Consider the following 12696-nt stretch of genomic DNA (forward strand, 5'->3'; position numbering starts at 1 on the left):
CATATCTGGATATAACTACTGTGAGGGGCACATATCTGGGTATAACTACTGTGAGGGGCACATATCTGGTATAACTACTGTGAGGGGCACATATCTGGATATAACTACTGTGAGGGGCACATATCTGGGTATAACTACTGTGAGGGGGCACATATCTGGGTATAACTACTCACTGCTGACACGTCTGAGTCTGACAACAATAGAAAACTCGAGAATCAGCGACTGGAGGCTGGAGAAGGAGGCTGGAACACAAGAGGTTAACTACAGAGCAGAGGCGGAGACACAAGACCATGTGACCAACAAAGCCAGGTCACATGATCCTCTAAACATGGCTGCTGCCAGGGAACACAGCACCAGTGAGTATCTGTGTATATATACAGGGTGAGGGGAGGTATACGCTGTCTATAGGTCACACTGTATATTATATACTGTTCATTATACACTGTATATTATTACTCCTCCAGTATACAGGATGAGGGGAGGTATACGCCATCTATAGGTCACACTGTATATTATATACTGTACATTATACACTGTATATTATTACTCCTCCAGTATACGGGGTGAGGGGGGGTATACACCGTCTATAGGTCACACTGTATATTATATACTGTACATCATACACTGTATATTATTACACCTCCAGTATACAGGGTGAGGGGAGGTATACGCCGTCTATAGGTCACACTGTATATTATATACTGTACATCATACACTGTATATTATTACACCTCCAGTATACAGGGTGAGGGGAGGTATACGCCGTCTATAGGTCACACTGTATATTATATACTGTACATCATACACTGTATATTATTACACCTCCAGTATACGGGGTGAGGGGAGGTATACGCCGTCTATAGGTCACACTGTATATTATATACTGTACATTATACACTGTATACTACACCTCCAGTATACGGGGTGAGGGGAGGTATACACCGTCTATAGGTCACACTGTATATTATATACTGTACATTATACACTGTATATTATTACACCTCCAGTATACGGGGTGAGGGGAGGTATACGCCATCTATAGGTCACACTGTATATTATATACTGTACATTATACACTGTATATTATTACACCTCCAGTATACAGGGTGAGGGGAGGTATACGCCGTCTATAGGTCACACTGTATATTATATACTGTACATTATACACTGTATATTACACCTCTAGTATACAGGGTGAGGGGAGGTATACGCCGTCTATAGGTCACACTGTATATTATATACTGTACATTATACACTGTATATTATTACACCCCCAGTATACAGGGTGAGGGGAGGTATACGCCATCTATAGGTCACACTGTATATTATATACTGTACATTATACACTGTATATTATTACACCCCCAGTATACAGGATGAGGGGAGGTATACGCCGTCTATAGATCACACTGTATATTATATACTGTACATTATACACTGTATATTATTACACCCCCAGTATACGGGGTGAGGGGAGGTATACGCCGTCTATAGGTCACACTGTATATTATATACTGTACATTATACACTGTATATTATTACACCCCCAGTATACAGGGTGAGGGGAGGTATACGCCGTCTATAGGTCACACTGTATATTATATACTGTACATTATACACTGTATATTATTACACCTCCAGTATACAGGGTGAGGGGAGGTATACGCCGTCTATAGATCACACTGTATATTATATACTGTACATTATACACTGTATATTACACCCCCAGTATACAGGGTGAGGGGAGGTATACGCCGTCTATAGGTATTACTGTATTTTATATACTGTACATTATACGCTGTATATTATTACACCCCCAGTATACAGGGTGAGGGGAGGTATACGCCGTCTATAGGTCACACTGTATATTATATACTGTACATTATACACTGTATATTATTACACCCCCAGTATACGGGTGAGGGGAGGTATACGCCGTCTATAGGTCACACTGTATATTATATACTGTACATTATACACTGTATATTATTACACCTCCAGTATACGGGGTGAGGGAGGTATACGCCGTCTATAGGTCACACTGTATATTATATACTGTACATTATACACTGTATATTATTACACCTCCAGTATACGGGGTGAGGTATACACTGTCTATAGGTCACACTGTATATTATATACTGTACATTATACACTGTATATTACACCTCTAGTATACAGGGTGAGGGGAGGTATACGCCGTCTATAGGTCACACTGTATATTATATACTGTACATTATACACTGTATATTATTACACCTCCAGTATACGGGGTGAGGGGAAGTATACGCCATCTATAGGTCACACTGTATATTATATACTGTACATTATACACTGTATATTATTACTCCTCCAGTATACGGGGTGAGGGGAGGTATACGCCGTCTATAGGTCAGACTGTATATTATATACTGTATATTATTACACCTCCAGTATACGGGGTGAGGGGAGGTATACGCTGTCTATAGGTCACACTGTATATTATATACTGTACATTATACACTGTATATTATTACACCTCCAGTATACAGGGTGAGGGGAGGTATACGCTGTCTATAGGTCACACTGTATATTATATACTGTACATTATACACTGTATATTATTACACCTCCAGTATACAGGGTGAGGGGAGGTATACGCCGTCTATAGGTCACACTGTATATTATATACTGTACATTATACACTGTATATTATTACACCCCCAGTATACGGGGTGAGGGGAGGTATGCGCCGTCTATAGGTCACACTGTATATTATATACTGTACATTATACACTGTATATTACACCTCTAGTATACAGGGTGAGGGGAGGTATACGCCGTCTATAGGTCACACTGTATATTATATACTGTACATTATACACTGTATATTATTACACCCCCAGTATACAGGGTGAGGGGAGGTATACGCCGTCTATAGGTCACACTGTATATTATATACTGTACATTATACACTGTATATTATTACACCCCCCAGTATACAGGGTGAGAGGAGGTATACGCCGTCTATAGGTCACACTGTATATTATATACTGTACATTATACACTGTATATTATTACACCCCCAGTATACAGGATGAGGGGAGGTATACGCCGTCTATAGATCACACTGTATATTATATACTGTACATTATACACTGTATATTATTACACCTCCAGTATACAGGGTGAGGGGAGGTATACACCGTCTATATGTCACACTGTATATTATAAACTGTACATTATACACTGTATATTATTACACCTCCAGTATACGGGGTGAGGGGAGGTATACGCCGTCTATAGGTCACACTGTATATTATATACTGTACATTATACACTGTATATTACACCTCTAGTATACAGGGTGAGGGGAGGTATACGCCGTCTATAGGTCACACTGTATATTATATACTGTACATTATACACTGTATATTATTACACCCCCAGTATACGGGGTGAGGGGAGGTATACGCCGTCTATAGGTCACACTGTATATTATATACTGTACATTATACACTGTATATTATTACACCCCCAGTATACAGGGTGAGGGGAGGTATACGCCGTCTATAGGTCACACTGTATATTATATACTGTACATTATACACTGTATATTATTACACCCCCAGTATACAGGGTGAGGGGAGGTATACGCCGTCTATAGGTCACACTGTATATTATATACTGTACATTATACACTGTATATTATTACACCCCCAGTATACAGGATGAGGGGAGGTATACGCCGTCTATAGATCACACTGTATATTATATACTGTACATTATACACTGTATATTATTACACCTCCAGTATACAGGATGAGGGGAGGTATACACTGTCTATAGGTCACACTGTATATTATATACTGTACATTATACACTGTATATTATTACACCTCCAGTATACGGGGTGAGGGGAGGTATACGCCGTCTATAGGTCACACTGTATATTATATACTGTACATTATACACTGTATATTATTACACCTCCAGTATACAGGGTGAGGGGAGGTATACGCCGTCTATAGGTCACACTGTATATTATATACTGTACATTATACACTGTATATTATTACACCCCCAGTATACAGGGTGGGGGGAGGTATACGCCGTCTATAGGTCACACTGTATATTATATACTGTACATTATACACTGTATATTATTACACCCCCAGTATACAGGGTGAGGGGAGGTATACGCCGTCTATAGGTCACACTGTATATTATATACTGTACATTATACACTGTATATTATTACACCCCCAGTATACAGGGTGAGGGGAGGTATACGCCGTCTATAGGTCACACTGTATATTATATACTGTACATTATACACTGTATATTATTACACCCCCAGTATACAGGATGAGGGGAGGTATACGCCGTCTATAGATCACACTGTATATTATATACTGTACATTATACACTGTATATTATTACACCTCCAGTATACGGGGTGAGGGGAGGTATACGCCGTCTATAGGTCACACTGTATATTATATACTGTACATTATACACTGTATATTATTACACCTCCAGTATACGGGGTGAGGGGAGGTATACGCCGTCTATATGTCACACTGTATATTATATACTGTACATTATACACTGTATATTATTACACCTCCAGTATACAGGGTGAGGGGAGGTATACGCCGTCTATAGGTCACACTGTATATTATATACTGTACATTATACACTGTATATTACACCTCCAGTATACAGGGTGAGGGGAGGTATACGCCGTCTATAGGTCACACTGTATATTATATACTGTACATTATACACTGTATATTACACCCCCAGTATACAGGGTGAGGGGAGGTATACGCCATCTATAGGTCACTCTGTATATTATATACTGTACATTATACACTGTATATTATTACTCCTCCAGTATACGGGGTGAGGGGAGGTATACACTGTCTATAGGTCACACTGTATATTATATACTGTACATTATACACTGTATATTACACCTCCAGTATACAGGGTGAGGGGAGGTATACGCCGTCTATAGGTCACACTGTATATTATATACTGTTCATTATACACTGTATATTATTACTCCTCCAGTATACGGGGTGAGGGGAGGTATACACTGTCTATAGGTCACACTGTATATTATATACTGTACATTATACACTGTATATTATTACTCCTCCAGTATACGGGGTGAGGGGAGGTATACGCCGTCTATATGTCACACTGTATATTATATACTGTACATTATACACTGTATATTATTACACCTCCAGTATACGGGGTGAGGGGAGGTATACGCCGTCTATAGGTCACACTGTATATTATATAGCTGTACATTATACACTGTATATTATTACACCTCCAGTATACGGGGTGAGGGGAGGTATACGCCGTCTATAGGTCACACTGTATATTATATACTGTACATTATACACTGTTATATTATTACACCCCAGTATACAGGGTGAGGGTAGGTATACGCCGTCTATAGGTCACACTGTATATTATATACTGTACATTATACACTGTATATTATTACACCTCCAGTATACGGGGTGATGGGAGGTATACGCCGTCTATAGGTCACACTGTATATTATATACTGTACATTATACACTGTATATTACAACCCCCAGTATACAGGGTGGGGGAGGTATACGCCGTCTATAGGTCACACTGTATATTATATACTGTACATTATACACTGTATATTATTACACCTCCAGTATACAGGGTGAGGGGAGGTATACACCGTCTATAGATCACACTGTATATTATATACTGTACAATATACACTGTATATTATTACACCTCCAGTATACGGGGGTGAGGGGAGGTATACACCGTCTATAGGTCACACTGTATATTATATACTGTACATTATACACTGTATATTATTACACCTCCAGTATACAGGGTGAGGGGAGGTATACGCTGTCTATAGGTCACACTGTATATTATATACTGTACATTATAAACTGTATATTATTACACCCCCAGTATACAGGGTGAGGGGAGGTATACGCCGTCTATAGGTCACACTGTATATTATATACTGTACAATTATACACAGTATATTATTACACCTCCAGTATACGGGGTGAGGGGAGGTATACGCCGTCTATAGTTCACACTGTATATTATATACTGTACATTATACACTGTATATTATTACACCTCCAGTATACGGGGGTGAGGGGAGGTATACGCCGTCTATATGTCACACTGTATATTATATACTGTACATTATACACTGTATATTATTACACCTCCAGTATACAGGGTGAGGGGAGGTATACGCCGTCTATAGGTCACACTGTATATTATATACTGTACATTATACACTGTATATTATTACACCTCCAGTATACGGGGTGAAGGGAGGTATACGCCGTCTATAGGTCACACTGTATATTATATACTGTACATTATACACTGTATATTACACCCCCAGTATACAGGGTGAGGGGAGGTATACGCCATCTATAGGTCACTCTGTATATTATATACTGTACATTATACACTGTATATTATTACTCCTCCAGTATACGGGGTGAGGGGAGGTATACACTGTCTATAGGTCACACTGTATATTATATACTGTACATTATACACTGTATATTACACCTCCAGTATACAGGGTGAGGGGAGGTATACACTGTCTATAGGTCACACTGTATATTATATACTGTACATTATACACTGTATATTATTACTCCTCCAGTATACGGGGTGAGGGGAGGTATACACCTGTCTATAGGTCACACTGTATATTATATACTGTACATTATACACTGTATATTATTACTCCTCCAGTATACGGGGTGAGGGGAGGTATACGCCGTCTATATGTCACACTGTATATTATATACTGTACATTATACACTGTATATTATTACACCTCCAGTATACGGGGTGAGGGGAGGTATACGCCGTCTATAGGTCACACTGTATATTATATACTGTACATTATACACTGTATATTATTACACCTCCAGTATACGGGGTGAGGGGAGGTATACGCCGTCTATAGGTCACACTGTATATTATATACTGTACATTATACACTGTATATTATTACACCCCCAGTATACAGGGTGAGGGGAGGTATACGCCGTCTATAGGTCACACTGTATATTATATACTGTACATTATACACTGTATATTATTACACCTCCAGTATACGGGGTGATGGGAGGTATACGCCGTCTATAGGTCACACTGTATATTATATACTGTACATTATACACTGTATATTACACCCCCAGTATACAGGGTGGGGGAGGTATACGCCGTCTATAGGTCACACTGTATATTATATACTGTACATTATACACTGTATATTATTACACCTCCAGTATACAGGGTGAGGGGAGGTATACACCGTCTATAGATCACACTGTATATTATATACTGTACATTATACACTGTATATTATTACACCTCCAGTATACGGGGTGAGGGGAGGTATACACCGTCTATAGGTCACACTGTATATTATATACTGTACATTATACACTGTATATTATTACACCTCCAGTATACGGGGTGAGGGGAGGTATACGCTGTCTATAGGTCACACTGTATATTATATACTGTACATTATAAACTGTATATTATTACACCCCCAGTATACAGGGTGAGGGGAGGTATACGCCGTCTATAGGTCACACTGTATATTATATACTGTACATTATACACAGTATATTATTACACCCCCCGTATACGGGTGTGAGGGGAGGTATACGCCGTCTAAGGTCACACTGTATATTATATATACTGTACATTATACACTGTATATTATTACACTCCAGTCTACAGGATGAGGGAGGTATACGCCGTCTATAGGTCACACTGTATATTATATACTGTACATTATTACACTGTATTATTATTACACCTCCAGTATACGGGGTGAGGGGAGGTATACGCCGTCTATAGGTCACACTGTATAATTATATACTGTACATTATACACTGTATATTATTACACCCCCCAGTATACAGGATGAGGGGAGGTATACGCGCCGTCTATAGGTCACCACTGTGTATTATATACTGTACATTATACACTGTATATTACACCCCCAGTATACAGGGTGAGGGGAGGTATACGCCGTCTATAGGTCACACTGTATATTATATACTGTACATTATACACTGTATATTATTACACCTCCAGTATACAGGGTGAGGGTGAGGTATACCGCTGTCTATAGGTCACACTGTATATTATATACTGTACATTATAAACTGTATATTATTACACCCCCAGTATACAGGGTGAGGGGAGGTATACGCCGTCTATAGGTCACACTGTATATTATATACTGTACATTATACACTGTATATTATTACACCCCCAGTATACGGGGTGAGGGGAGGTATACGCCGTCTATAGGTCACACTGTATATTATATACTGTACATTATACACTGTATATTATTACACCTCCAGTATACGGGGTGAGGGGAGGTATACGCCGTCTATAGGTCACACTGTATATTATATACTGTACATTATACACTGTATATTATTACACCTCCAGTATACGGGGTGAGGGGAGGTATACGCCGTCTATAGGTCACACTGTATATTATATACTGTACATTATACACTGTATATTACTACACCTCCAGTATACGGGGTGAGGGGAGGTATACACAGTCTATAGGTCACACTGTATATTATATACTGTACATTATACACTGTATATTACACATCCAGTATACGGGGTGAGGGGAGGTATACGCCGTCTATAGGTCACACTGTATATTATATACTGTACATTATACACTGTATATTACACATCCAGTATACGGGGTGAGGGGAGGTATACGCCGTCTATAGGTCACACTGTATATTATATACTGTACATTATACACTGTATATTACACCCCCAGTATACAGGGGGGGGGGAGGTATACGCCGTCTATAGGTCACACTGTATATTATATACTGTACATTATACACTGTATATTATTACACCCCCAGTATACAGGGTGAGGGGAGGTATACGCCGTCTATAGGTCACACTGTATATTATATACTGTACATTATACACTGTATATTATTACACCTCCAGTATACGGGGTGAGGGGAGGTATACACCGTCTTTAGGTCACACTGTATATTATATTACTGTACATTATACACTGTATATTACACCCCAGTATACAGGGTGAGGGGAGGTATACACCATCTATAGGTCACACTGTATATTATATACTGTACATTATACACTGTATATTACACCCCAGTATACAGGGTGAGGGGAGGTATACGCCGTCTATAGGTCACACTGTATATTATATACTGTACATTATACACTGTATATTATTACTCCTCCAGTATACAGGGTGAGGGGAGATATACGCCGTCTATAGGTCACACTGTATAATTATATACTGTACATTATACACTGTATATTATTACCCTCCAGTATACGGGGTGAGGGGAGGTATACGCGTCTATAGGTCACACTGTGTATTATATACTGTACATTATACACTGTATATATTACACCTCCCAGTATACAGGGTGAGGGGAGGTATACACCGTCTATATGTCACACTGTATATTATATACTGTACATTATACACTGTATATTATTACACCCCCAGTATACAGGGTGAGGGGAGGTATACGCCGTCTATAGGTCACACTGTATATTATATACTGTACATTATACACTGTATATTATTACACCTCCAGTATACAGGGTGAGGGGAGGTATACACCGTCTATAGGTCACACTGTATATTATATACTGTACATTATTACACTGTATATTACACCCCCCAGTTTACAGGGTGAGGGGAGGTATACGCCATCTATAGGTCCACACTGTATATTATATACTGTACATTATACACTGTATATTACACCCCCGTATACAGGGTGAGGGGAGGTATACGCCGTCTATAGGTCACACTGTATATTATATACTGTACATTATACACTGTATATTATTACACCCCCAGTATACGGGTGAGGGGAGGTATACGCCGTCTATAGGTCACACTGTATATTATATACTGTACATTATACACTGTATATTATTACACCCCCAGTATACGGGGTGAGGGGAGGTATACGCCGTCTATAGGTCACACTGTATATTATATACTGTACATTATACACTGTATATTATTACACCCCCAGTATACAGGGTGAGGGGAGGTATACGCCGTCTATAGGTCACACTGTATATTATATACTGTACATTATACACTGTATATTATTACACCTCCAGTATACGGGGTGAGGGGAGGTATACACTGTCTATAGGTCACACTGTATATTATATACTGTACATTATACACTGTATATTACACCCCCAGTATACAGGGTGAGGGAGGTATACGCCATCTATAGGTCACACTGTATATTATATACTGTACATTATACACTGTATATTACACCCCCAGTATACAGGGTGAGGGGAGGTATACGCCATCTATAGGTCACACTGTATATTATATACTGTACATTATACACTGTATATTATTACACCTCCCAGTATACGGGTGAGGGGAGGTATACGCCGTCTATAGGTCACACTGTATATTATATACTGTACATTATACACTGTATATTACACCCCAGTATACGGGTGGGGAGGTATACGCCGTCTATAGGTCACACTGTATATTATATACTGTACATTATACACTGTATATTATTACACCTCCAGTATACAGGGTGAGGGGAGGTATACACCGTCTATAGATCACACTGTATATTATATACTGTACATTATACACTGTATATTATTACACCTCCAGTATACGGGTGAGGGGAGGTATACACCGTCTATAGGTCACACTGTATATTATATACTGTACATTATACACTGTATATTATTACACCTCCAGTATACGGGTGAGGGGAGGTATACGCTGTCTATAGGTCACACTGTATATTATATACTGTACATTATAAACTGTATATTATTACACCCCCAGTATACAGGGTGAGGGGAGGTATACGCCGTCTATAGGTCACACTGTATATTATATACTGTACATTATACACGGTATATTATTACACCCCCAGTATACGGGGTGAGGGGAGGTATACGCCGTCTATAGGTCACACTGTATATTATATACTGTACATTATACACTGTATATTATTACACCTCCAGTATACAGGATGAGGGGAGGTATACACCGTCTATAGGTCACACTGTATATTATATACTGTACATTCCCATTTCGTCCTACGGCAGCACAGAATGGGGTTAACTTTGTTCTCATCCGATCCTTGGACCGCCCACCTAGATAATAGGTACAGATTAAAACAATTAACTCATTAGTAGTGACCTATAAAGGCTGCTCCAGCCAGAACCTCCTTGTGTTTTTTTATTGTCCTCATCAGAGGATGAAGCCCACCTATGGATCCACCTTGGAGATGGCCGTTGTACCTTGTTTTTCCAGGTCCAGGCCGGAGAGTGGTTACAGCCATGTATGGTTCCCTGGCTCCACTCTCGTCCCGCTTACCTCCCACCTGCGTCCCTTCAGCGTCCGGCCATTGGTTTGGCTGTTAAGCGCTGTGCCGCTCTGGTATTGCCGGCTATCTTCCACTTCCGGTTTCATGGAACGCATCGTGGAACGCAGACGCGACGGCGTCTGACGTCATAGGCGCACGCCCATTCTTTTGGGCGCCAAATTCAAATCTCAGGTATAAAAAGCGGGACTATGCAGAGCTCAGCTGCCCTGGTGCCTAGGCAGCTGAGCTCTAGCGATTTGAAGGTATTTGCCTGTCCTATTGTCAGGCAGTTAACCCCTCATTGCCCTGCTGTTATTTTGAATGATTTATACCTTCATTTTTTATTGCAGATGTCCTCCACATCCAGCAAGAGGGCTCGCAAAAGCAGACACAGATTGTGTCAGGGTTGTGACCAACCCCTTCCTGATGATTTCCTGCAGGATCTCTGCCTCAGGTGTTTCCAGGACGCACAGGGAACTGCACCTGCTAAAAGAAACAGAGAGCTGAACCTGCACTCTGCATCTCCTGTCTGCAGCCCTTACTGGAAGACCATACCTCTAACATCTGCGAGCAGTGCTCCCATCCAGATGAAACATCAGATGACGACACCACCAAGATGATGTCTCTGTTCAGGGCTTTCCTCAAATAAACTAAATCTAAAAAGTCATCAAAAAAGAGGAGACGTCGGTCTCCATCTTCCTCTTCTGTGGATTCACGGTCAGAAGGCGAAGTCTCCTCTAGTTCGGAGTCGCAGGTTCTAGAAGATAACTTTCTTTTTAATAAATCTGATACGAATCATCTTATTAAAGAGGTAAAGAGTATCATGGAGACCAGTAAGGAAAAGGCCTGTAGCCATGACGAGGATAATCTCTTCTACTTTCCGAAGAAGAAGGCGTCGGTGTTTCCAGGTCACCCTGTTCTTGATGCAGTTTTGCGTAAAGAGTGGGAACATCCAGTGGCAAGGCTGAACTTAGGCTCCAGATTTAGAGCAGTTTATAAAACAGATCCAGCGGAATCCTCGAGCTGGGAAGGCCCTGCTAGGGTAGACCCAGCAGTGACGAGATTAGCCAGAAAATCATTCTTTCCATCAGATGACTCGGCTTTATTGAAGGACCCTATGGAGAGGAAGGCGGATGGCCTCCTTAAGAGGTCTCACATCTATCTAGCGTCTCTTAATAAAGCGGCCATGGCGTCAGTCCCAGTGGCGCGGGCTCTTAGAGTATGGTTAAGCCATCTT

The 12696-nt window shown here is 40.4% G+C and overlaps 1 protein-coding gene across 1 annotated transcript in view; it reads left to right on the forward strand.

The window, feature by feature from the left end:
• The first annotated feature begins 273 nt into the window (after window positions 1–273).
• Window positions 274–12696, forward strand: part of MFSD3 (major facilitator superfamily domain containing 3) — a 78430-nt gene continuing 66007 nt past the window's right edge. The window contains 1 exon segment of the mRNA XM_040432988.1: window positions 274–356. The gene's annotated coding sequence lies outside the window, so the exon portion shown is untranslated.

The sequence above is a fragment of the Bufo bufo genome, chromosome 5, assembly GCF_905171765.1.
Source record: "Bufo bufo chromosome 5, aBufBuf1.1, whole genome shotgun sequence".
Taxonomy (NCBI): Eukaryota; Metazoa; Chordata; class Amphibia; order Anura; family Bufonidae; genus Bufo; species Bufo bufo.